Source organism: Papio anubis, chromosome 11 (genome assembly GCF_008728515.1).
Source record: "Papio anubis isolate 15944 chromosome 11, Panubis1.0, whole genome shotgun sequence".
In the NCBI taxonomy this organism is placed as follows: Eukaryota; Metazoa; Chordata; class Mammalia; order Primates; family Cercopithecidae; genus Papio; species Papio anubis.
Genome location: NC_044986.1, coordinates 50,166,327 through 50,194,202, shown reverse-complemented (window position 1 = coordinate 50,194,202; position 27,876 = coordinate 50,166,327). Strand labels below are relative to the sequence as shown.

At 36.3% G+C, this 27,876-nt stretch overlaps 1 protein-coding gene across 7 annotated transcripts in view; it reads left to right on the top strand.

Annotated features, from left to right (window-relative positions):
- Positions 1-27,876, top strand: part of PCDH15 (protocadherin related 15) — a 914,927-nt gene that overhangs the window by 669,165 nt on the left and 217,886 nt on the right. The gene's annotated exons all lie outside the window — the stretch shown is intronic.

Genomic DNA, 27,876 nt, shown 5'->3' with positions numbered 1-27,876 from the left:
CCTGACTCTGATTACTATAGTTGTTGTCTCCCTGTGTGGGGTTAAACATAAGATGAAGGTGGAGAGCATTATGGTGATTTCTTACTTTTTGTAGCTCAGTATGACACTCAACAGTGCCTGAAACTGTCATACTTCTTTTTTAAGTGAGCTGCAAGTGGGAAATTTTATGGGTTCTCTTTTTAAGCCAAACTATATAATGCAAACCCTGTAACTCATTCTGATAGAGAAAAAAAGCCCGCACAATTTGAAAAATTGGTTATGTTGATGTTAACATGCTACATAATAATATTTACAATAGAAATCTACCTAATTTCTATGACTATTTTTGAAATGTGGTCATGTTTCAGATATTCAGTTAGCAGCTCATAAATAGATTAGAAAATTTTATGAATATATTTTTACAATATTTGTTTAGGCCTACCCCTTTAGCAATGTTTAATCTTAATGTCAGCTATTAGAAAAATACACATTATTTTGTGTGTGTGTGTGTGTGTGTGTGTGTGTAAATATTTATAGTTGTGAAATCCCAGCTATACAATGAGTGATATCTGTGTCCACTTTATGGTCACAAATGACCACTGTACTGTTAAATGTTATCTTTATCTGAGTCACTTTACTTCTCTATTGGTATTGGATCTCTCTGTGTCTCTCTTTTTTCCTGAGATTCTACTACCAGCTTGCTGCTACTTTTCATGGTTAAGCACATCTAATTCTGTCTTCCCCTTATCTGTTTGCTCCTTAAACTTTGGATTTTGAAAGTATCATCTAAGTTGCCCTTTGACTCTATGCATTCCTTTTGAGCAATTGCAATTACATTAAAGCTGACAGCTTTACTTACATTGAGATGCTCATTTTCCTTCTACACCTTTAAGCTACAACCTCAAGTAGACATATATCTGTAAAATACCAACTTGAATTTCCTGAAAGCATCTAAATTTCAACATTTTTAAGATTGAAGGCTTATTTTCATCTTCCCCAGAAAGGGCTCCTTCTGAATTCTGCAAGTCCAAAATCCAAGAGGACAGTCATTAAACCTTAAAGTTTCAAAATGACTTCCTTTGATTCCATGTCTCACATTCAAGTCATGATGTTGCAAGAGTTACACTCCTATAGCCGTGGGAAGCTTTGACCCTGTAACTTTGGAGGGTACAGCCCCCCTCCTAACTGCTTTCATGGGCTGCCATTGAGTGCCTGTGGCTTTTCTAGGCACATGGTGCAAGTTATAAGTGGATCTACCATTCTGATTTCTGGAGGATGGTGGCCCTCTTCTCACAGCTTCACTAGGCAGTGCCCCAGTGGGGACTCTGTATGGGGGCTCTGACCATATGTTGCCTTTCTGCACTACCATGGCAGAGACTCTCCATGAGGGCACCACTCCTATAGCAAACTCCTGCCTGGACATCCAGGCATTTCCATATTTCCTCCGAAATCTAGGTGGAGGTTTCCAAACCTCAATTCTTGATTTCTGTGCACCCACAGGACCAACACCACATGTAAGCGGCCAAAGCGTAGGGCTTGCACCCTCTGAAGCAACACCTGGAGCTATACATTGGCCCATTTTAGCCACAGCTGGAGCTGAAGCAGGCAGGACATGGGGAACTATGTCCTGAGGCTGCATAGAGCAGGTGGGCCCTGGACCCGACCCATAAAACCATTTCTCTCCTAGGCCTCTGGGCCTGTGATGGAAGGGATGCTGTGAAGGTCTCTGATATGCCCTGGAGACATTTTCCCCAATGTCTTGGTGATTAGCATTTGGTTCCTTGTTATCTATGCAAATTTCTGCAGCAAGCATGAATTTCTCCCCAGAAAATGAGGCTTTATTTTCTATCACATCATCAGGCTGCAAATTTTCCAGACTTTAATGCTCTGTTTTCTCTTGAACCCTTTGGCACTTAGAAATTTCCACAGGATACCTTAAATCATCTCTTCCAAGTTTAAAGTTCCACAGGCATCTGGGGTAGGGGCAAAATGCGGCCAGTCTCCTTGCATAGCAAGAGCGACATTTACTCTATTTCCCAACAAGTTCCCCATCTTCATCTGAGACCACATCAGCTGGACTTCATTGTACGTATCACTACCAGCATTTTGATCAAAGCCATTCAACAAGTTTCTAGGGAGTTCCAAACTTTCCCACTTTTTTCTGTCTTCCTAGCCCTCCAAGTGTTTAGGAAGTTCCAAACTTTCCCACATTTTTCTGTCTTCTTCTGAGCCCCCCAAACTGTTCCAATCTTTGCCTGTTACCCAGTTCCAAATTTGCCTACACATTTTCAGGCATCTTTACAGCAACGCTACTTTCTGTGGTACCAATGTACTAGTCTGTTCTCACATTGCTAATAAAGACATACTGGAGACTGGGAAATTTACAAAGGAAAGAGATGTAATTGACTCACAGTTCAACATGTCTGGGGAAGCCTCAGGAAACTTATAATCATGGTGGAAGGGGAAGCACATACATCCTTCTTTACATTATGGCAGGAGAAGAGAAATGCAGAGTGAAGGGAGAAAGATGCTTACAAAACATTAGATCTTGTGAAAACTCAATCACTATTACGAGAACAGCATAGAGGTAACTGCTCCCATGATTCAATTACCTCCAACCAGGTCCCTTCCATGACATGTAGGGATTATGGGAACTACAATCAAGATGAGATTTGGGTGGGGACACAGCCAAACCATATCAATACAGTTGATTTAAAAAGCAGTGTTACAACACCAGAATCTCAGCGATGCAGCAAAAGTAGCATTAAGAGGAAAGTCTATAGTGCTAAATACATATATCAGAAAGATAGAAATAACTCAAATTAACACTCTACCATCATGCCTGGAAGATCTAGGGAAAAACAAACAAACAAACAAAACCCTTTTATCTAGCAAAAGATATCAAATAACTAGCATCAGAAAGAACTGAATTAAATTGAGGCCCCAAAATCTATATAAAGGATCAATGAACCAAAAGTTGGTTCTTCAAAAAGATGAACAAGAGTTATAGACCTATAGCTAGATTAACAAATAAAAAGAGAGAAAATCCAATTAAGAACAAGCAGAAATGACAAAGATGGCATTACAATTAACCTCACAGAAATACAAAAGATCCTCAGATGTTATGAGCACATCTATGCACACAAACTAGAAAATGTAGATGAAATGGATAAATTCCTGGAAACACACAAGCTCCCATGATTGAATCAAGAAGAAATCAAAAGCCTGAACAGAAAAATAATGAGTTCTGAAATTAAATTAGTAATGAAAAATCTACCGATCAAAAAATGCCCTTGAAAGGATGGAATCACAGCCAAATTCTACCAGATATACAGAGATGGCACCAATCCTACTGAAAGTATTCCAAAACTTCAAGGAGGAGGGACTCCACCCTAACTTGCTCTGTGAGCCCAGCTTTATTCTGATACTAAAATCTGGCAAATGCACAGTTAAAATGGAAAACTACAGGCCAATACCACTGATGAACAGAGACATAAAAATCTTCGACAAAATAGTACCTAACTGAATCTTGCAGCACACTAAAAAGTTATCTCAAAATGACAAAGCTGGGCACGGTGGCTCACACCTATAATCTCAGCACTTTGGGAGGCCGAGGAGGGTGGATCACAAGGACAGGAGTTTGAGACCAACCCAGCCTGGCCATGATGAACCCATCTCTCTACTAAGAAAACACAAAATGGCTAAGGTGGGGATGGGCACCTGTAGTGCCAGCTACTTGGGAGGCTGAGTCGAGGAATTTGAACCCAGGAGGTGGAGCTTGCAGTTTGCCGAAATGCCACTGCACTCCAGTCTGGATAGGACAGAGTGGAGACTGTGTTCCTAAAAAACAAACAAAACAAAAAAAAACATCACAATTGATTCAGAAAAAGCTTTTGTTAAAATCCAGCATTCCCTCATGATAAAAAAAAAAAAAAAAAAAAAACACAAGAAACTGGGCATTGAAAGAACATACCTCAAAATAATCAGATCCATCTATGGCAGATCCACAGCCAACATCATACTGAACATGAAAATGCTGAAAGCATTCACCTTGAGAACTAGAACAAGAGAAGGATGCCTACTCTAACCTCTCCTATTTAATATACTACTAGAAATCCTAGTTAGAGAAATCAGGCAAAGAAAGAAATAGAAGACATCCAAGTAGGAACAGAAGAAATCAAAATATCTCTCCTCACTGCAATTATTATTCTATACCTAGAAAACTAAAGACTCTACCAAAAGGCTACTGAAACTGATAACCTCAGTAAAGTTTTAGGATACAAAAATCAAGGTAAAAAAAAAAAAAAATCAGTGGCATTTCTATGCACAAATAACAGTCAAGCTGAGAGCTGAATCAAGTATGCAATTACATTTACAATAGTCACAAATGAAAATAAAATACCTAGGAATGCATCTAAATTTGGAAGTGGAAGATCTCTACAAGGAGACCTACAAAACACTGCTGAAAGAAATCACAGATGACACAAACAAATGGAAAAGCATTCCATGCTCATGGATTGGATACTGCCCACAGAAATCTATAGATTCAATGCTACTCCTATCAGACTATCAGTACCATTTAACTGAATTAGAAAAAAAAAAAAAAAAAACTATCCTGAAATTTATATGGAAACAAAAAAGAACCTGAATAGCCAAAGCAATCTTAAGCAAAAAGAACAAAGCCAAAGGCATCACATTATCCTACTTGAAACTATACTACAAGCCTACAGTAGTATAGGCTACACATAGACAGACACATAGGTTAATGGAACAGAATGGAGACCCCAGAATTAAACCATTTGATTATCTATAAAGTCAACAAAAATAAGCAATCAGAAAAGGACTTCCTATTCAATAAATGTTGGGGTAACTGGCTATCCATATGCAAAAGAATAAAACTGCACTCCTATCTTTCAATGTATATAAAAAGTATCTCAAGATGCACTAATCACTTATGTAAGATGCAAAACTATAAAAATCCTGGAAGAAAACCTAGGAAATATCATTCTGGACATCAGCCTTGGCAAAGAAGTTATGACTAAGTCTTGGAAACAATTGCCACAGAAACAAAAATTGATAAGTGGGACGTAATTAAACTAAGGAGCTTCTGCAAAGCAAAATAAACTATCAACAGAGCAAACAGACAACCTACAGAATGGGAGAAAATATTTGCTACCTATGCAGCTTTTAAGTGTCTAATATCCTGATTCTATAAAGCACTTAAAATAATTCAACACACAAAAAAGAAATAAGCCCATTAAAAATTTGGCCAAAGATATGAACAGACACTTCTCAAAAGAAGACATACAAGCAGCCAACAAACAAATGAAAAAATGATCCACATCATAAATCATCAAGAAATGCATATCAAAACCAGAATGAGATACCATCTCACACCAGTCAAAATGACTATTATTAAAAAGTCAAAAGATAACAGATGTTTGCAAAGGTGTGGAAAAAAGGGAATGCATATACACTGTTGGTGGAAATGTGAATGTGGAAATCTCCAAACTGCTTTCTGCAGTGCCTGAACTAAAAACAGAACTATCACTTGAACCAGCATTCTTATAGCTGGATATATACCCAAAGGAAAATACATCATTCTACCAAAAAGACACATGTACTTGTATTTTCATGACAGCAGTATTCACAATAGCAAATTTATGGAATGAACCTAGATGCCCAACAATGGTGGATTTGATAAGGAAAATATGGTACATATACAGCATGGAGTACTACACAGTCATAAAAAATGAAATAATGTCATTTGCAGCAACCTGAATACAGCTGGAGACCATTATTTTAGTTACATTAATACAGGGACAGAAAACTGAATACCACATATTCTCAGATGTAAGTGGGACTGAAACATTGGGTACACATAGACATAAAGCTGGGAACAATAAACACTAGGGACTACTAGAGAAGGGACTAGGGGAGGGGCACAAGGGTTGAAAACTGAAAAAAACTACCTATTGGGAACTATGCTCACTACATGGGCGATAGAATTATGAGTATCCCAGATGTCAGCATCACATGATATGCCTTTCTATGAAACCTACACATGTACCATCCATGCATGAATCTAAATTAAAGTTGAAATAAAAAAAAAGAACAAAATTATTATCACCCCCCCCAACACACACACAGCAGTGTGAATGCAAAGAACAATTGAAATTTATAGTTGGTACTGGAAAAAATAGAGCATCTTTTTACCCACTCATGGACAGGTAAATATAAAGAAGGCGTTTCCCAGGTGTAAAAACTACATCGAAGAAAAGTATAACAGACATGCTACTAGCCTGTTTGGTCATGTATTTGAAATTGTGTTTTCCATTTCCCCATTTAAATTATATACTCCATTTAAATTATTTAATATATATCCAAGAAGAAATACCAAGTAATTTTGCCTCACAAACCGCTGCTACATCTATCTAGCTGTATATTTTAATGCTACATTACTTATTTATGAGATCCTACTTTATACAAATTGCACTTCTGTTTTATATACTGATGAAAATTCATGACCTATTCACTTTAGTTCAGTTCAGTTTTCCTTCTCTACAAATATTATAACTCACTACAATTACTTACATGGACTTTACTGCCTACCTGAGGAATAAACTTGGCAACCAACTTGGTTTTACAGAAAGAAGTCCACCTATAACCAGAGATTTTTATTAAGACCAACTCTTGTCCTTTAAACTTTAAGAAAAAAAAAATGTAATATACATAAAGTGATTTAAAGATAAATGTACAATTTAGTATATTATTATAAAGTAAACATAAACGTAAGTCCAAATCAGATATAGAATGCATCACCGGAAAATCCTTCTTCATGCTCCTTCTCAGGCACAATTGCTTTCCTCCACCTAGAGTTAACCACTATGTTAATTTCCTGGGATTTTCTTTTGTTGTTGCAGATTTACCATCTAAGTAAGCATTTATAAACATTATAGTTTAGTCTTTTTTCGAAATCTATAAACAGAATTGTAGAGTGTGTGTGCATTAGTATCTGTCTTCTTTCATTCATACTTAACTTTTTACTATTCAGCCACATTCCTACCTGTTTATTCATTTATTTGCTGTTTGTGTCTATGCCACAGTTTATTTTCACATTCTCATATTGATGAGTATTTGAGAGCTCTCCAGTTTGAGGATGTTATCTTCAGTGCTGCTGCGAATATGTTTATATCATTTCTCCTGGCACTCATGTGCCTGAGTTTCTCTATGTTATGAACATGTGTCTATTCAATTTTGCTGGAAATGCAAAATTGTTTCCCACAGTAACTATTTCAAGAATTGTATGTGAGAGTTGGTCATGGTTCCTATCTGTGTGCTTGGTATGTCAATCTTTCTAATTTGAGCCACCTGTTACAGTTTTAGTGATATCACATTATGATCGTGATTAGCATTTTGCTAATGACATTGAGAATCTTTTCATATATTTACTTACTATTTTGAATTTCATCTTTTCCAAAATGCCTATTTGAGTTTCTTATCTATTTATCTATTGGCGTGCCAATGTGTTTTCTTCTTGAATGTTCTTTTTTATCTGTGGGAGTTCTTTGTTTATTGTAGAAATGAGCCCCTTTTGTTATATGTGTTTCAAACATTTCTCCCATTCTGGAGCTTCCGTTTCAATTCCTGCAAGGTATCTTTTGACACATAGATTTCAATTTTAAGATTATCAAATTTATCCATCATTTTGTAAGTGTTAGTATTCTCTTGGCCTTGCTTAAAAAATAGCCTACTTCCTCAGGTCATGAAGGACCTGCTTTTTAAAGATTTATTGTTTTGTTATTTGTAATAGGTTTATCATCTGAAATGATTTTTGTGTATGGAGTGGGGTAGGAGTATAATTTGTTTTCTTCTATATAAATATATATTTTTTCCCATTGACTCGCAATACATATTATCATAAATCCCATATACATGTGTGTGAGGGTTTGTTTCTGGGTTCTCTATTCTATTGTATTGGTTTATTAGTCTAGTCTTGCAGCAATAGCACACTGTCTCAATTATAGTGATTTTACATATAGTCTTGATACCTAGTAGAGCAAGCTCTCTCATCTTTTTCATCAAGTTTTAGCTATTTTCATAGGTGTAGTGACTTCTTTCTGTACTTTGTGATTTGTTGGCATAAAGTGTGAATAATTTCTACTGATTAACCATAAATATTGGTTTAATGGGACCCTTACTATGTCGTCTCAGTGAAAACATCACCTCGGTCTTCAGAAAACCAGGATCTCTAGTGCAGCAGAGCCTAGCTTTGCAAGGACAAAAGTATGCCTTTCCCAAATGGGTTAGTCAAGATGATGATGAGAGAGGCCATTCCAACCCTGAACCCTTGATTTGTCATTTCCATCTAGCCTTTTTATCAAGAAAAATGTACCATACAATGGTAATTCCTTCTGCGTCCCTAAAAAACTTCTTTCCCAAATTTGTCCTTAGTTGTATCTTTAGGAGGCTTTTCCAGCATTCTACTAGGTCAGCAGTTCTGGGTGGTACTATATATTTGCGCCAACAGATCCAGTGGTCCTATGCATATGATTGCACCTAACTTTGCCATGACATGAACTTCTTGGTTGGAATTGATGTTATGTGGAATTTTCTGGACAAAGTCAGAATAGTCAATGCCCGCAGCTATTAATATTGGCCAAATCACTGCAGGAATAAAAAAGCAACTCATACTTCAAATATGTATTAATCACAGGAAAGAACACAAGATGAGGCTTTGGTTTACTTGATTTTAATGTTTTTAGATTATATAAATCCAGCAATAGCCTTCTTGGCTGCCTTTCTGTCTTTGCTTTGGGAACACCATGGTTGGTTAGCCATCCCCATAGATCTTTGCACTTTATGGCAGCTTATGTGACATTGTTTTTTGCTGATTGCTATGATACATTTCATCCATCTGCCTCTGATATTTGAGTATTTCCAGCTGGATTCTGAAGCCAGAATTCTTCCACTCACATTGACACTAAGGAACACAAGTTTCATAGCAACGTTCACTACCCTCTGACCTGGTGAGGAGAGCCATCACTGAACTTCTTGATGATATCAGAGCACCTCTTGTTGCACCTTTCTATATTGCTTCAGAATTGGGAGTGTTACTTAGGCCGTCCTGAGGGACAGAACTAATAGATGGTTTCTCTGGTCATACATAAGAAATCCATGCTAAAATGCTCACTTCTTTGTGCCTTTAACTTCAAATCCCTGTCCAAGCATTTTCACTACCTAAACCTTGTTTATTATAGGTCACTGTTTTTTACAAGCTTTGGGGAATAATCCAGCAGTACCTTAGAATCAACTCCAGGTGTCCTGGCCACAATTATGACAAAGTATCTCCGTACCACTAAACTCCTGTTAAGATGTATTTTTCTCCCTTCAACACCTTCCAGCATAATCAAGATCTATTCTCAGTCATGTCCTCCTGGTGCTGCCAATACCTTTAAGGCATATCCTGCTGTTCTTTTTGGTGAATAATCCTTTTCTACTCATAGCAGGGACAGTTAGAACATGCTACAACTTGACTTTAGTTATTGGTACAAAAGCAATGCAGGGATGTAGGTACAGAGGGCATCTATCATCTTGCTTACAAGATGGTAAGGTATCTAATTCAGATGAAGTCATTACCTGATCTCCAGGTGAGGGATACTGTTCTCATCTAAAAATGAAAAGAAAGTGAAGTTTTCAGTCTCGAAGTTCCAGAGAATCAGTATGTTTTTTTGAAGTGTTTCTAAACACATGTGCCCAGACCAGCTCTCCTTCCCTGCCAGTACTGATGTGGAAGACTTGTCAGGGAGTTGATTGCATCTTTCTTTGTAATTATGTCTTGAGACCAGGGGTGGTGGCTCACCTGTAATCTCACCACTTTGGGAGGCTGAGGCAGGTGGATTGCTTGAGCCCAAGAGTTTGAGACCAGCCTGAGCAACATGGCAAATCTTTGTCTGTACAAAAAAATACAAAAATTAACCAGGCGTTTTGGTGCATACCTGTAGTCCCAGCTACTCAGGAGGTGAGAGGATCACCTGAGCTAGGAAAGTCAAGGCTGCGTGAGCTGTGGTTGTGCCACTGCACTGCAGCCTGGGAAATGGGAATGAGACCCTGTCTCAAAAAACAAAACAAACAAAAACAAAAAGAAGAAAACAAAAGAAAGAAAGAGAAAAAGAGAGAGAGAGCAGACTGTAATTACATCTTGAGCATGATTTTGAGTACAGTCTGTCATTGTCTGTGGATATGAAACTTCTTTAAATGTGCTAATAGAGGTCTTTGGTTTTTACTCTTTACCTCTGAATTGATATTGCTGGTTCTGAGCTTCATTTTTTTTCAACACCTTTATTATATTTAGCAACTAGTCAACTCTGTACGTTTTATGAATTAATGTTCACCTGCAAATCTGAAATTATACAGATATGGCATTAAACCAGGCTCCCCATTCCCCCATATACCGTATCAGTTTATCTCAGGTGAAGGCTTCAAATGAATCATGACTTACTCTGAATTCCTGTACAGTAGGAATACCATTTGGCCAGCAAATTAGCAAATTCCAAAATGTCATCTTAAATATCTGCTTCCTAGGACCACTTCTGATTCTTGCATTATCAGTAAATCCCTCTGAAACATATTCCAAAGGCAGGTACTCCTCACCTGTTCTAAACCACAATCATTTCTCCATTAGATTGTGTTCATAGTTTCTTACTTTTTGATCTGTGCTACCCCTCTTACAGTCAATTTCTGCCCTACAGCAACAGTGATATTTTAAAAATGCAAATTAGATGACACCATTATGCCACTCAGACCTTTCAGTGGATGCTCATTATATCAGAACAGAATCCAAACTCCTTTTGTGTAGCCTTCATATCTCCACATGACTTGGCTCCGCCTGCTGTCTCCAACATCATTTCCATCACTCCACTCCAGTCACACTGGGCTTCTTGCTGTTCTTGAACACAGCTACCCTTATCAAACCTTCAAATGAATTTTGTACTTGTTGTTACCTCTGCCTGGAGCACTCTTTCTGTAACTCTCTGTGTGATTTACTCTTCCGTTCAAAAAGACATCTTTTGCAAGGATGACTTCACTGAGTACCCCATTTCAATACCACTCTCCATGTCCTCCAGAAACAAGTATACCTGCTTTCCCTTTACCAGCATTAAATTTTCTTTACAACATTTTTGACTGCCTAGAAATATAGTATATACCTATTTAGGTTGTCTGCATTCAAATTCTAGCTGCATCACTTAGTAACTATTGACTTGGGCAAATAATCTAATCTGTATGAAACTCAATTTCCTCAGCTATGAAATGGAGAGAGTAGTCCTAGTTAGTAGGATTCCCTGAAACTTAAAAGAGAAAATTTACCATCACCCAAGACATTACAAAAATGTCTGGCAATATTGCACCCATGGCAAATTGTTATAGAAAGCTGCTTCATGCCATCAGAGCCTCCCCAGTTTGACATTCAACTTGAGAAAGATTCTTTGGTCATCCCTGAATCTAAGTTATTAAGCCATCATATAGAAAACATTTTTTTGTCTTAATTACTAAAAATAATCTCAATAATGTTGCTAACATCAAATAATCTCAAGAATGTTACTAACATCAAGAGGTACTGTATCTATTGTCATTTCCTGTATTTACAAATATTGTAAACTAATGGGAAAAAATGTAATCATTTTGTCATGACTTGTATTTAATACAAGTAATGTGAAAGTCACCATTGGGATTCCAAACTTCCTGACAGTGTGAAAGCTAAACTTTAAGAGTTATGGATGCAGTTGAATGTCATTTTCTTTTTGAACCCACAATATTGGATTTAAGTACCTATATTTATGTGCCCTCATACTTTACTTTTTCATAATTCCCATTAAAATATGAAGTTGTTTATTTTCATAACTTAATTTTTTGGTTGACATTTGTCTTTCCCATTAGAATGTAATTTTCAGGAGGCCGGGTTAAAAGTCCTGCTGTATGCTCTTATTGTGCAATGCATATTTACTTCATTACTTAAGGTTATCACTGTAATACTTTTTAAAAGGCAATTATTGTTTAATATCTACTTTTTCACCTTGGTTCAAGTGACATAAGATCAAAGAACACATTACTCTTGTCCTTAATTAGAGACTCAGCGCTGAAAATGTTGTTCAATATAAAGTCAAAAATAAATGTGGGTGAATAAATGAATGAACTGATGCATGAAAGCATGTATGGTTGAGTTAAATCAAACTTATAGCATAATTATTTTGTAATGTTATGAACTGATGTATTTGGGAAAAGCAATACTAATTTTTAAATTTAGTTAACATTTACTGAGAGGCAAATTCAGTGCTACACTAAAGCATTAATGTGAACAAGGCACATTTTCTGCCCTTTAGAACTTACAATAGATAGTGGAGGTATAAATGCAAATAATTACGTACAATGCAATGCGAAAATGTTGAGACTGGCATGTAGAAAGTGTTATAGGATAACAGAAAGGTGAATTAATTAAGTTTAACTTAGCATAAAAATAGTTTTATATATATATATTTATCTTTATCTTTATTTGGTATTGTTTAATGAAAAACCAACCAACTGTTCTATGCCTACACAATCACGTTTTAGAAAAGTACTCCATTGATAAAATGTTTTGTTTGTTTGTTTTTTATTTGCATATTTTCTTGAAAAGTAAAAGGAATTCCCTGTGTCTTTATCCTTTCAGTGCTTATTCTACCTTATTTATACTCAAGCCCAGGCTTACTTGCTTGCTCTTCCCTCCCTCCCTCCCTCCCTCCCTCCCTCCCTTCCTTCCATCTTTCCTTCCTTCCTTCCTTCCTTCCTTCCTTCCTTCCTTCCTTCCTTCCTTCCTTCCTTCCTTCCTTCCTTCCTTCCTTCCCTTTCTCTCTCTCCCTCTCTCTCTCTCTTCTTTCATTCCTTCATTCTATCCTACCTGCTTTCTTGCTTTCCTTCTTGCTTTTTTTAGACAGTGCCACATGCTATCTAACTGGCCTGTGGCACTACATTGGCATCTGCATTCAACATCCGACTTTTTTGCTTGCTTTTTTCTTTTTTAATTTAGTGTGTTAAGCACAGATTTTCTAGTTTCAAACAATGTTTAATATTAAGCGTACAGCTCTACTTCAAGACTTCTTTAAATAGATTTTTTTTCCTATTTCAAATCGTGTGAGATCCAAAAAGGCATTTTTAAAAGTTACCTGCAACCACATAATATTGATGAAGTTTTAGAGCAAATAATTGCATCAAAATCTTCATGTATTGGCATGCTCATCATTTATGAAGATTGCCATTACATGTAGACACACATATATGCTAAGTGTGGGAAATTGACATTTTTATAGAGAATTCAAAAAATAAAATTTGTAGTGTGACACTCTAATGGTAATGTTTTTTCATCATGTCTCTGAAAGTTATGGTGCGCACTGACACGCCATGCTTTTGTAAAATATTTCTAAACAAGTACCTATTATTATATATATATATATCTCCACACATACATAATTGTGTCTAACTGGCATGTGGCACTACATCAGTATCTGCATTCAACATCCGACTTCATTCACAGAACACATATAGTAACTGAATATAGCTATATTAGTCCATTTTCATGCTGCTGATAGAGACATACCTGAGACAGGGTAATTTATAGAGAAAAAGAGGTTTATCAGACTCACAGTTCCACATGGCTGGGGAGACCTCACAATCATGGCAGAAAGTGAAAGGCATGTCTTACATGGCAGCAGGCAAGAGAGCATGAGATCCAAGCAAAGGGAAAACCTCTTATAAAACCATCAGACCTCTACCAAGAGAACAGTATGGGAGAAACCGCCCCCGTGATTCAATTATCTCCCACCAGGTCCCACCCACAACACATGGGAATTAGGGGAGCTACAATTCAAGATAAGATTTGGGTGAGAACACAGCCAAATCATCTCAATAGCAAAGATGGCATCATTTGTCATATTTTAGTTTTACATTTTAAAGAACTAATTATGACTTTTTAAGAGTAATTAAGTAAATAGTGTTAGGAAACATAGTGTATGTTTTGTATAGTGCATGATTTACATGACTAAGTAACAAAATAACTCATTAATGAATGAGTGCAATGGATATATATGTTGTCCTTTTCTTCCCCCACCCACCACCCTCACATAGAATATTGGGATGTGAAGAGATTGTAGGAAAACAGACATAGTAGGAAGCAAATATATTTTCTTTTTCATTTCTCTTTATGTTGCAATGATAAATTCTTCAGCAGGTTTGAGAACTAATTGCAATAGATGCAGTAAAGAAGGATGTAAGAATGCCAGAAATAGAGGCAACAGAGTCCCAAAAGCTCAAGTGGCATATATTCCCTTGAGAACCTAGGAGGGAGTAGAGTTTTCCTCAATTTTAGCAGCAGGAGAATGGTAAAGATAAGTAGAGGTGTTGGATGGTTTATAGATTTATTTTGAAATGAATATCTCCATGTTTCAAAATAATTAGTGGAATTCACAGCTCCGGCCACACTATATACTGTAATTCTCATGACTTCATGGTATGACTTTCATGAGTTATCTGAAGTATGTTTTTCCTTCTGATAGATCTCATGTCAGACTAGCCTGCCACAGAGTAAGGGAGACATTGAGGGAACCCACTGACAATTCTCTGAAACTTAGGTTTTTATTTTTCTAATCAAATATATGTAAAGTCTGAGTTTCTATGTAATGATAATCTTCAAGTGTGTATTTGTATGATATGGCTCTTAATCCCCATCATGAAAATAATTCAGAGTGAATTCTAAATTATGTCCAGCTCATCTTTCTATCTCTGTACTCCAATCTATCATGCAGCTAGAATAATTAATAATGCTACACTAGTTATAGCAGCATCTCCCACCTGCACAAAAATTACAAACAGATGGCACATTCATACTCTAAATTCAAATCCATATACTCTTATTTGCTAGCTAAAGGAAACTGAACTTATTTTTTGTTTTTCTGAAATATTCTTGGCTGTAAAATATGGGCAATAATAACTGCCTTTTTGGGTGTTTATAAGAACTAAAAGAAAAAAATCTAAAGCTCATCATATTTAAGACTTCTGTTTCTACTTGGGAAACAAATTCAACAGGAAAATATGAGTTATATCTCTGGGTACAGGGGTGGAAAATGACAAATATTAGTTTGGATCAAAAAAACAAACCCTAGATTTTTTCAACTTTGAGGTAATAATGTAGCTGGCTGTTTCATTTGAAAACAATGAATGATATTGTAATAATTTAATATATGTGTATATGTATTTAAAATGTGCTATATTCTGTTAAGCAAGGAGTTTATACTCTAAGAAAAAAATCCAATCCAATATATAGGCTTGTTATAAGACTATGTGCCACGCAGATCTCCCTTGAAGGTAGAGCTTAATGTTTTGGCTTTTTGGAGTGATGTAGGGATGAAGGAGTAAAGAGGGATGTACAGTTGCTAGCCACTTTAGAAATGACCTTATCTACAGAAGGCTGTCTTGCACATAGTCACATCAATTTCAGTGTAGCGCATATACTGACTGATGCCTGAGTGTAAACTCCTGGACATTTTACCCCAGCTCAGAAAAACTGCAACATGCAATTACGATTCTGCAGCTCCTTCCTTGGGTTGGCCAAAGCTGTAGTTGACTCTGTATAGTAGTTTGACTTTCTCCCTGAATCCAATTCTGCTCTTGTCCTTTGCCCTCCAAAAATGTTGACCCCCAAAGCATACCCCAATAAAACTCTTGCAGCTAATCTCTGTTGCCTGTCGTCTGCTTGCCAGAGAACCCACATGCATACACCTTTATACAGTGTAGCTTTTTCTTCAAGTCATACAAGAATCAAAGATGAGAGGCTCTTTTCTAAAATCTAAGTGCAGTCTGCAAAATAAATAAATCAGGCAGTATTTCTTTGGCTTGCTTTCCAACTATTTAGTTTATGATAGCTCAGAAGAATTAGTTCATTGGGATTACTGAAACCAAGCTCTGGAAATATTCCCTATGTGTGTCATAATTCAAAACGTGGATATATAGCAAATACAGCCTCTTTTTCACTGTCTTATTCCTTCTGTGTGAAGATTTTTATGAGGAGCTCCTCTGAGCCCAGTCTTTTCTAATGGTTTTATGACTTCTCAGTATCATACTCATCCAACTCTGCACAGACAGATTTCTGTCAAAAGCAATCAGTCTTTATGAAAGTAGCAGGAGTAATGTTTCCTCTGGGCAAACCAAATCAAAGTGGTTCACACTTGTCATGTTAGATGTAACTTCAGTCTCCAGTTAGACTCCTCCGACTTTAAGTTTGAAATAAGTCAATAACTTCCTTCTTTATTACCTGCAAAGATTCTTGGTAGATAGATTATAGAGTTTCTGTTTCTCAAAGCAATACACTTGTTTTAATACAAGCATATTTCAGACATAGCGTGAGTTCTCTTCCAGGTCACAATAATACAGCAAATGTTGCAACAAAGCGAGTCACATAGGGTTTTAGGTTTCCCAGTGCATATAAATGTTATTTTTACACTATACTATACTCACTCCATTCAGTCTGCAATAGCATTATGTCTGAAAAACAATGTCCATACCTTAATTAAAATATTTTATGGCTAAAAAAATACTGGCAATCATCTGAACCTTCAGCAAGTCTTAATCTTTATACTGATAGAGGGTCTTGCCTCACTATCAGTGACTGCTCACTGATTAGGACGGTGGTTGCTGAAGTTGGGATGGCTGTGTCAGTTTCTTAAAATAAGACAACAATGAATTGTGCTTCATTGGATGCTTCTTACTTTCATTAAATTTTTATCTGTAGCTAGTGATGCTGTTTGATAGTATTATAGCCAACAAACTTTTCTTTTCAAAATTGGAGTCAATCTTCTCAATCCTTGCTGTGAAGTATATAAAATATTCTAAATTATCTGTTGCTATTTCAACAATGTTCACAGCATCTTCATTAGGAGTAGGTTTCATATCAAGAAACCACTTTCTTTGCTCTTCCATAAAAAGCAATTCCTCATCTGTTCAAGTTTATCATAAGATTACAGCAATTCACTCACATCTTCAGGCTGCACCTCTAATTCTAGTTCTCACTATGTCTACCACATTTGCAATTCCTTCATCCACTGAAGGCTTAAACCTCTCTTGAACCTCTCAGAGTCATTCATGAAGGAAGAAATCAACTTCTTCCAAGCTTCTATTAATGTGGATATTTTTACCTCCTTCCATGAATCAAAAATATTGCTATTGGCATCTAGAATGGTGAATCATTTCCAGAAGATTTTTAGTTCACTTTGCCCAGATCCATCAGAGGCATAACTGTCAATGACAGCTATAATCTTATGAAATTGATTTCTTATATAATATGAAGAAAACCTCAACTTTACTCCTTGATCCATGAGCTTTAGAATGGAAGTTGTGTTAACAGGCAAGAAAACAACATTGATCTCCTTATATACCTCCATCAGAACTCTTGAGTGACCAGGTGCATTCTCAATGAGCAGTAATGTTTAGAAAGAAGTCTTTTTTATCCCTGAGCAGTAGGTCTCAACCATGGGCTTAAAATACTCGCTAAACTATGCTGTAAACATAGTTTATGGTTCCATAAACATATGCTGTTATTGAGGCATTGTTATTCCATTTCTTGAGTACAGACAGAGTAAATTTAACAGAATTCTTAAGTGCACAAGGATTTTCAGAATGGTCAATAAACATTGGCTTCAACTTAAAGTCATCAGCTACCTTAGCACCTAACAAGAAAATCAGCCCATCCTTTGAAACCTTGAATCTAGGCATTGACCTCTCTTTTTCAGCCATGGAAGTTCTAGATGGCATCTTCTAATAGAAGACTGTGTTATCTACCTTGGAAATCTGTTTCTTTAGTGTAGCCACCCTCATCAAATATCTTAGCTAGATTTTCTGGATAACTAGCTGCAGCACCTTCTGCATCGGCACTTGCTGCTTCACCTTGCACGTTTATGTTATGGAGATGGCTTTTTTCCCCCTTAAACTTCATGAACCCACTTCTATTTAGCTTCAGACTTTTCTTCTGCAGCTTCCTCCCCTCTCTCAAACTCCAGAGAATGGAAGAGAGTTAGGGCCTTGCTCCAGATTAGGCTTTGTCTTAAGGGAATATTGTGGCTAGTTTGATCTATCCAGACCACTCAAACTTTCTTCACATCAGTTCCACATCAGGTTGTTTTACTTTCCTATCATTTGTGTGTGCACTGGAGTAGCACTTTTAATTTATGAAATAACTTTTCCTTTGCATTCACAATGTGGCTAACTGGCACAAGAGGCCAAGTTTTTAAGCTTTCTCAGCTTTTGACCTACGTTTCTCACTAAGCTTAATCATTTCTAGCTTTTAATTTCAAATGAGAGACACGCAACTCTTCCTTTCACTTAAACACTTACTGCCCATACATAGTAGGGCTATTAATTGGCCTAATTTTAATTTCATTGTGTCTCAGAGAATAGGAAGGCTCAAGGAAAGTGAGGAAGATGGGGAAATGGTCAGTGGATGGAGAAATCAGAACACACACACCATCTCATCTTGGACCATATCTCAAAAAAATATACATACATAGAACCTTTATTAATTCAGTTTGCTCTTATATGGTGTGTTCTGTGGCACCCCAATACAATTACAATAATAACTTCAAAGATCACTGATCATAGATCACCATAACAGATCCAGTAGTATTTTAAAAATTTGTTATATTCTGAGAATTACCAAAATGTGCCTCAGAGACATGAAATGAGCACACACTGTTGGAAAAATGGTGCCAATATATTTGCTTAAAGCATCTTTGTCGCAAGCCTTCAATTTGTAAAAAATGCAGCATCTGTGAAGCACAATAAAGCTAAGTGCAATGAAACAAAATGTGCCTGTAAACTTACCACTTCTATTTTATTTCAGATTCCAGTTCTCTTATACAGTATCATTTAATTATACTGACTAGACTGCTCCTGTGGAACAATTACACTCCATAAATAACATGTCATTGAAAACATTCTATTATTCTCAGGAGAATTTCTGCTTGGCCAATCGATATTAAAATATTCCTCTTATTTCCTACATGCTAACAATTAACAAAGAATGGCATCCAAATGAAGTTTCCTATACCTTTTAATCTCCAATCTGGCTTATTTTCTCTTACCAGAAAAAAAAAAAAAAAAAAGGATGCTAATAAAATATCTGAGCTTTTATATATCTATAACTTCTAAAAATGTGTGTATATAATTAATATTAAGGTAAGCAGCAGTACTGTTTACACCACAATTAAAAGAAACAAACTGACAGCACTTTGCATAAAGCCTGCTGCTGAGGAACAATTCTAAAATAGTTTCCTACTATTTACATAGTAGCACACAGGAAGCTACTAGGAAAATATATCTGAAGGAAGGCAGCTGGAAAAGGAAGAATGCAGCAGAATCTGAGTCCATAACTTCTAATTCAAAAGGCAATTTCACATTGTATATGTCTCAGCTCTCTTTCTCTACAAATGAATGCAGTCCCAGGGAATAAATACAGAACAATAAGTTGTTTCTTCCAGTTAATTCTGTTTTCCTAATTTAAATTACTATGTTGGACAAGACAGTAGAAAACATGATCCTCAGTTACTTCAGTGAATTGTTGTCAGCAAAATGAATATATAACATCCTTTTTTTTATCCTTTAAGTTCTAGGGTACATGTGCATAACGTGCAGGTTTGTTGCATATGTATACATGTACCATGTTGGTGTGCTGCACCCATTAACTCGTCATTTACATTAGGTATATCTCCTAATGCTATCTCTCCCCCCTCTCCCCACCCCACAACAGGCCCCGGTGTATGATGTTCCCCTTCCTGTGTCCAGGTGTTCTCATTGTTCAATTCCCACCTAGGAGTGAGAATGTGCGGTGTTTGGTTTTCTGTTCTTGTGATAGTTTGCTGAGAATGATGGTTTCCAGCTGCATCCATGCCACTACAAAGGACATGAACTCATCCTTTTTTATGGCTGCGTAGTATTTTGTGGTGTATATGTGCCACATTTTCTTAATACAGTCTGTCATTGATGGACATTTGGGTTGGTTCCAAATTTTTGCTACTGTGAATAGTGCCGCAATAAACATATGTGTGCATGTGTCTTTATAGCAGTATGATTTATAATCCTTTGGGTATATACCCAGTAATGGGATGGCTGGGTCAAATGGTACTTCTAGTTTCAGATCCTTGAGGAATTGCCACACTGTCTTCCACAATGGTTGAACTAGTTTACAGTCCCACCAACACTGTAAAAGTGTTCCTATTTCTCCACATCCTCTCCAGCACCTGTGGTTTCCTGACTTTTTAGTGATCGCCATTCTAACTGGTGTGAGATGGTATCTCATTGTGGTTTTGATTTGCATTTCTCTGATGGCTAGTGATGATGAGCATTTTTTCATGTGTCTGTTGGCTGCATGAATATCTTCTTTTGAGAAGTGTCTGTTCATATCCTTCGCCCACTTTTTGATGGGGTTGTTTGTTTCTTTCTCGTAAATTTGAGTTCTTTGCAGAATCTGAATATTAGCCCTTTGTCAGATAAACAGATTGCAAAAATTTTCTCCCATTCTGTAGGTTGCCTGTTCACTCTGATGGTAGTTTCTTTTGCTGTGCAGAAGCTCTTTAGTTTACCTTAGACCCACTTTGTCAATTTTGGCTTTTGTTGTCATGTTGCTTTTGGTGTTTTAGACATGAAGTCCTTGTCCATGCCTAGCACCTTAGTCAGATATTGCCTAGGTTTTCTAGGGTTTTTATTGCTTTAGTTCTAACATTTAAGTCTTGAATCCATCTTGAATTAATTTTTGTATAATGTGTAAGGAAGGGATCCAAAACATATGGCTAGCCAGTTTTCCCAGCACCATTTATTTGATAGGAAATCCTTTCCCCATTTCTTGTTTTTGTCAGGTTTGTCGCGATCAGATGGTTGTAGATGTGTGGTATTATTTCTGAGGGCTCTGTTCTGTTCCATTTGTCATATCTCTGTTTTGGTACCAGAAATTAATGCTGTGCCATACTGGTAGCCTTGTAGTGTAGTTTGAAGTCAGGTAGCTTGATGCCTCCAGCTTTGTTCTTTTGGCTTAGGATTGTCTTGGTAAATTTTGGTTCCATATGAACTTTAAAGTATTTTTTTCCAATTGCAAGAAACTCATTGGTAGCTTGATGGGGATGGCATTGAATCTATAAATTACATTGGGCAGTATGATCATTTTCACGATATTGATTCTTCCTATCCATGAGCATGGAATGTTCTTCCATTTGTTTGTGTCCTCTTTTATTTCATTGAGCAGTGGTTTGTAGTTCTCCCTGAAGAGGTTCTTCACATCCCTTGTAAGTTGGATTCCTAGGTATTTTATTCTATTTAAAGCAATTGTGAATGGCAGTTCACTCATGATTTGGCTCTCTGTTTGTCTGTTATTGGTGTATAAGAATACTTGTGGTTTTTGCACATTGATTTTGTATCCTGAGACTTTGCTGAAGTTGCTTATCAGCTTAAGGAGATTTTGGGCTGAGATGATGGGGTTACAATCACGTCATACAATCATGTCATCTGCAAACAGGGCCAATTTGACTTCCTCTACTCCTGATTGAATACCCTTTATTTCTTTCTCCTGCCTGATTGCCCTGTCCAGAACTTCCAACACTATGTTGAATAGGACTGGTGAGAAAAGGCATCCTTGTCTTGTGCCGGTTTTCAAGGGGAATGCTTCCAACTTTTGCTTAAGTTGCTTAGCAGCTTAAGGAGATTTTGGACGGAGACGATGGGGTTTTCTAAATATATAATTATATCATCTGAAAAGAGGGACAATTTGACTTCCTCTTTTCCTAATTGAATACCGTTTATTTCTTTCTTCTGCCTGATTGCCCATCAGTACCGAATTTTTTGAGACTTTTTAGCATGAAGAGCTGTTGAATTTTGTCAAAGGCCTTTTCTGCACCAATAATATTGAGATAATCATGTGGTTTTTGTCTTTGGTTCTGTTTATATGCTGGATTATGTTTATTGATTTGCATATGTTGAACCAGCCTTGCATCCCAGGGATGAAGCCCACTTAATCATGGTGGATAAGCATTTTGATATGCTGCTGCATTTGGTTTGCCAGTATTTTATTGAGGATTTTTGCATCGATGTTCATCAGGGATATTGTTCTAAAATTCTCTTTTTTGTTGTTGTGTCTCTACCGGCCTTTGGTATCAGGATGATGTTGGTCTCATAAAATGAGTTAGGGAGGATTCCCTCTTTTTCTATTGATTGGAATAGTTTCAAAAGGAATGGTACCAGCTCCTCCTTGTACCTCTGGTAGAATTCAGTTGTGAATCCCTCTGGTCCTGGACTTTTTTTGGTTGGTAGGCTATTAATTATTGCCTCAATTTCAGAGCCCGTTATTGGTCTATTCAGGGATTCAATTTCTTCCTGGTTTAGTATTGGGAGAGTGTATGTGTCCAGGAATTTATCCATTTCTTCTAAATTTTCTAGTTTATTTGCGTAGAGGTGTTTATAGTATTCTCTGATGGTAGTTTGTATTTCTGTGGGGTCGGTGGTGATATCCCCTTTATCATTTTTTATTGCATCCATTTTGTTCTTCTCTCTTTTCTTCTTTATTAGTCTTGCTAGCCATCTATCAATTTTGTTGCTCATTTCAAAAAACCAGTTCCTGGATTCATTTATTTTTTGAAGGGTTTTTTTGTGTCTCTATCTCCTTCAGTTCTGCTCTGATCTTAGTTATGTCTTGCCTTCTGCTAGCTTTTGAATATGTTTGCTCTTGCATCTGTATTTCTTTTAACTGTGATGTTAGGGTGTCAGTTTTAGATCTTGCCTGCTTTCTCTGGTGGGCATTTGGTGCTATAAATTTCCCTCTACACACTGCTTTAAATGTGTCCCAGAGATTCTGGTATGTTGTATCTTTGTTCTCATTGTTTTCAAAGAACATCTTTATTTCTGCCTTCATTTCGTTATGTACCCAGTAGTCATTCAGGAGTGGGTTGTTCAGTTTTCATGTAGTTGAGTGGTTTTGAGTGAGTTTCTTAATCCTGAGTTCTAGTTTGATTGCACTGTGGTCTGAGAGACAGTTTGTTATAATTTCTGTCCTTTCACATTTGCCGAGGAGTTCTTTACTTCCAACTATGTGGTCAATTTTGGAATAAGTGCAATGTGGTGCTGAGAAGAATGTATATTCTGTTGATTTGGGGTGGAGAGTTCTGTAGATGTCTATTAGGTCAGCTTGGTGCAGAGCTGAGTTAAATTCCTGGATATCCGTGTTAACTTTCTGTCTCATTGATTTGTCTAATGTTGACGGTGGGTTGTTAAAGTCTCCCATTATTATTGTGTGGGATATAACATACATGTTTAAATGAACCTATTGGAGACATCCCAGATTAAGGTAAGGAAACGACTGAAAATTATTATACTAGCTCAAGGAATGAGTGATGATAACATAAAACTGGAACCGATATCTGGCTCTATCCCGGTGATGTTATCAAGGTAGGTAAAATTGTGACAATATGTGTAAAATAGAGAAAATCCCCTTTAATTTTATGATTACTGTTTGGGAAAAACTTGAACTTATATTCAGCAAATGAAATGATTGATAGTATTGGGAAATGAAGAGATATTTTTTCTCTCATTAAATAGTTATTATATTAGCCAGAGGCACTTTTATTGCTCTTGTTTTACTTACAAATCTGTTAATCCTTTACTTGAATGTTATCCAGAAAATTTAATTGTATAGAATTTCACAGAGAATCCAATCTGGCTGTCACATTCTTTTCAGTTTCCAGTTATGATTTTGTTTTCTAGAAATGATACAAAAAATGATTTGTGAGACAATGTAATATAACAAAAAGCCCTGTGACAGACAGAAGGACAATGCTTAAGGTGTAGATTACTCTTGACTCTTCAGAGAAATGCATGGGCATGTTTATATTGAACCCAACAGAATACAAGAAAAAAGAAAATTAAAACTTGGATTAGTATATAGGACCTATAAAAACACCTGATAAGCAAAATGTCACATATTCAATAAGCATAGAGCAGACTATTTAAAATAGTTATTTAAGAAAACAAACCTCAATACTCTGTGTTATAACTTGGCAGAAAATATAAGCACAATCAAATAAATAGGAAGACTGGGCTAAGCAGATTATCAAATAAAATGCAATTCATGGAGTTGGTATTTTTCCCTTACTTCAACACTTAAGAAGTGATGAGTATTGAGTACAAGCTCAGAGATAACCTGACGTTGCCCCATATAGTAATATGGGCAAATATTTTAGAAAGTGATGCCACTGTAATGAGTGCTGAAAGAAACAATGCTTATGTGAAAGTGTTTATGGTATATAAGGAAGTTACAGAGGACTCTCTTTTGGCTAGAGCATGCATTTTCAATGGTGGTAGATCGTTCCCAATGTATAATATCAGGTTTTGGGAGACAAAAAATCCTCACTTTTGTTATGTATAAAGCATGGGTAATATACATACATAAATATATCTGTGGAAGTAAAAATTTATAAGAGTTCTATTAGAAAGAAGAAAATCTAAAAATCTTCTTTTGACAGGGGTTGATAATAAGAAAAGAGTTAAGCAATGCTAGAATAGACTGTTAAAAGTTAAACTAATATATTTAATCATACAAAGTAAGTATATATATTACACTTATTTTAAAACTGACCTACAAATAGATGTCCTTAAAGAATTGTAGGTGACTGATACGGTTTGGCTCTGTGTTCCAACCCAAATCTCATCTCGATCTGTAATCCCCATGTGTTGAGGGAGGGATCTATAATCCCCACGTGTCCAGGGAGGGGTGTGATTGGATAATGGGGGAGGCTTCCCCCATGCTTTTCTTATGACAATGAGTGAGCCCTTACTAGATCTGATGGTTTTATAAGTGATCGGGAGTTTCTTCTTCACTCTTTTCTCTTCTGTCACCATGTGAAGAAGTGCCTGCTTCCCCTTCACCTTCCACCATGATTCTAAGTTTCCTGAGACCTCCCCAGCCATGTGAAACTGTGAATCAATTAAACCTCTTTCATTTATAAATCCCCTAGTTTCTGGGAAGTTTTTTATAGCAGTGTGAAAACTGACTAATACAGTGACAAAATTAAAAACAAGAAAGCAATAAGATGTAACAAAAGGACAAAGTTTAGTAAGTAATCATGTGATCACTTAATTTTTATTTAAAGAACAAAATGTGTCTTATTTTCTTACATTTTATCTAATAAACAGAAAATGTACCTTCTTTTAAGACAAAATTATAAATGCTAATTGGCAATTTTTCTTTCTTCATGTGTTTGGGTGGTTGGGGTGGGAATGATATGTAATTGAAAAATAGAAATAGCTTCAGAAGAAATTTTGGCAGAAATTATTGCATATCTAACTTATGCCAATGCAGAAAAAAAAATAAAACAGGCATTGTATGATATAAATAAGCCATGCTGGCCTTAGGAATTCTTAATTTCATGTGGGCTATTAAAAAATTACAGAAAAAAAAGCAATAGGGCATGTGGTAAAGAAACATACAATGAGCTTCAGGAGCATGAAGATGAGGCATTTTGTTTACTCAGATGCTTCTGAGAGAAGTGATACTTGGGCTGAAGAATAATCAGTTTTGGAAATAAGGGGAGGATTTTATGACTCGATAAAGCAGACATGAAATAGCATTTTTAGTATGGCATAGTGCACTTAGATTTAGATGTAGTGCTTAGAATATGTTTGCCCACAGAGAAAAAGATGAGACTGAAGAAGTTGGAGAAGTAGAAGTAAGAAGAGGTTGGAAAACTAAATATAATTTAATATATGATTTTTTTAGCATCACATAAAGAGGTATATACACACTAAACCTATAGTGCAGAATTATCAAATACAAAGCAATGGTGGGGAAATATGAAATGAGTCCTCCCAGGTTTTCCTCTTCGTTTTCGGCATTGTAAGGAATATTTGAAAAAGGGAAAAGACAGCCTTACTATGTAAATACATTTAATGAACGTGAAACAACATTACTTTCTTTGCTGTATGAACATGAACATGACAACAACTCTTTTCCTGAAGCATCGAAGTAATAATCTTCAAGTGTTTACCATTAACATGAGAACTGAATATGTAAAGATTTTTAGTGCAAAGTTTCTTCCTAATGCTTACTTAGTAAGAGGTCTGCAAGCTATGTTGGAACAGCTTAAACTATCTTATTTAATTTGATGCCTTCAGTTCTTTTGCATTAAATAACACCCAACTACAGGAATATCGTTTACTTTTATTTGCTTGCTATATATATATTTTTTTGTTTTTACTTCTCTGCTGTATTTCCATCCCTGCTCTGATTTTCCATTTCTCATACATTGTACACTCCACAAAACACTTTACAGATTCTTTTCTCTAACAGTGTCTCCTACTATGTAATACATGGATACACTACAGATTTTTAGGCCAATTATTTAATTGCATAACATACATAAATAGCAATAAAAAGTGAGTTTTGCTATGTGCAAAAGGGATCAGAATGCTGGATGGAAAGAAGAGATTTCCCAGATGAAGTAGAACTGAAGCTAGGTTTTGAAGATTTAAGTTGGATTGAGGGAAAATAGAAACAAACAAAAAAAACTCTATCAGGGAAGGTGAGGGAGATCATGGTCATTTCAAGGAAAACCAGGGTAGTACATTGTAAAAGTGTTTCTGATTTATCACTGTCCCATTATGTGAAGGAATGCTATTTCTGCACCCCTTGACATCGGCCTTGTCGTGTGATTTGCCTTGACTGATGAAGCAGAAGTATAGGTGATGTGATGACCTCCAAGCAGAAACATTAAAAGCTACAGCTTGGCAATCTCATGTCTTTTTAAATTCCTGCACCACATGAACTTCGTATTGCAATAGAAGCTGCTCTTTTAGCCTGTCTTCTAAGTAAAGACAGACAGAGTAAACATGGATTTGGAATTCACAATGGGTGCTGTATAGGTGAGAAAGGAACATCAGTGGTAACAAACCACTGACACTTGAGAGTTTCTTGGTAGCTGATTGACACCATAAATATATTCCTTTGACTAAAACATAGAGTTTGTGTCAGAGAGTTAGTTGAGGGACATAAGTGCATAAAGATAGATTAGAACAAGACCAGGTAGAGCCTTGAATGCTAGGATAAAATGTAGCTTATTGTGTATCTTAGAGTAATAGTTGATCCCTTGAAAAATTATTTGTGTTAAATGTGTGTTTTCTAGATTTCTAGGGACTAGTATTTGAAAGTTCAAATACTTAATGAAAAGCTATTCATTCTGGTTATCTTTTAGTGATTTTAACTCAAGTTATGCAAGTCACCTTCTGGTCAGTAAGTCTACTTGCCATTGTTCAATAATGATTATGAGGCATTTGTGTGCAGAGTGAAAAAACTTACTTGTATTTTGAGTCTTTCAATTGCTTGTCTCCTTTACACTAATAATCACAGCCCTTGAAATAACTCAGCTTCTTAAAAGAAAAAAAGACAACTATCGTATATCTTTTTGAAGTTAATCGATAATGATTTTAAAAATGTATTTTCACTAGTAATGTCATGAAGGATGCACTGCCCAACCTCCCTGATCAACAGCTTTGATGGTTCCCACTTTAAAATGAGAAAGATGTACATGACCTCTTAAATTACTGTAAAGGACAAACTAAAGGTAGAGCAAAGCACTCTCTCAGCTTCACACGGGGCCAATTAGGTGCTACACGGTAGTTCACACCTTTATAATAGCTATAACATTTTGGTTTTCTCCTCAAGTTATTTTCTTGGGGCTAATTTTTGTCATATAATTTTCTATCTAAATAATTAATCTAAATGGATATTTGACATATTTTAAATGGAAGTGAGTCATTGTAAATTACACAAGTAATCTACCCAGGGAC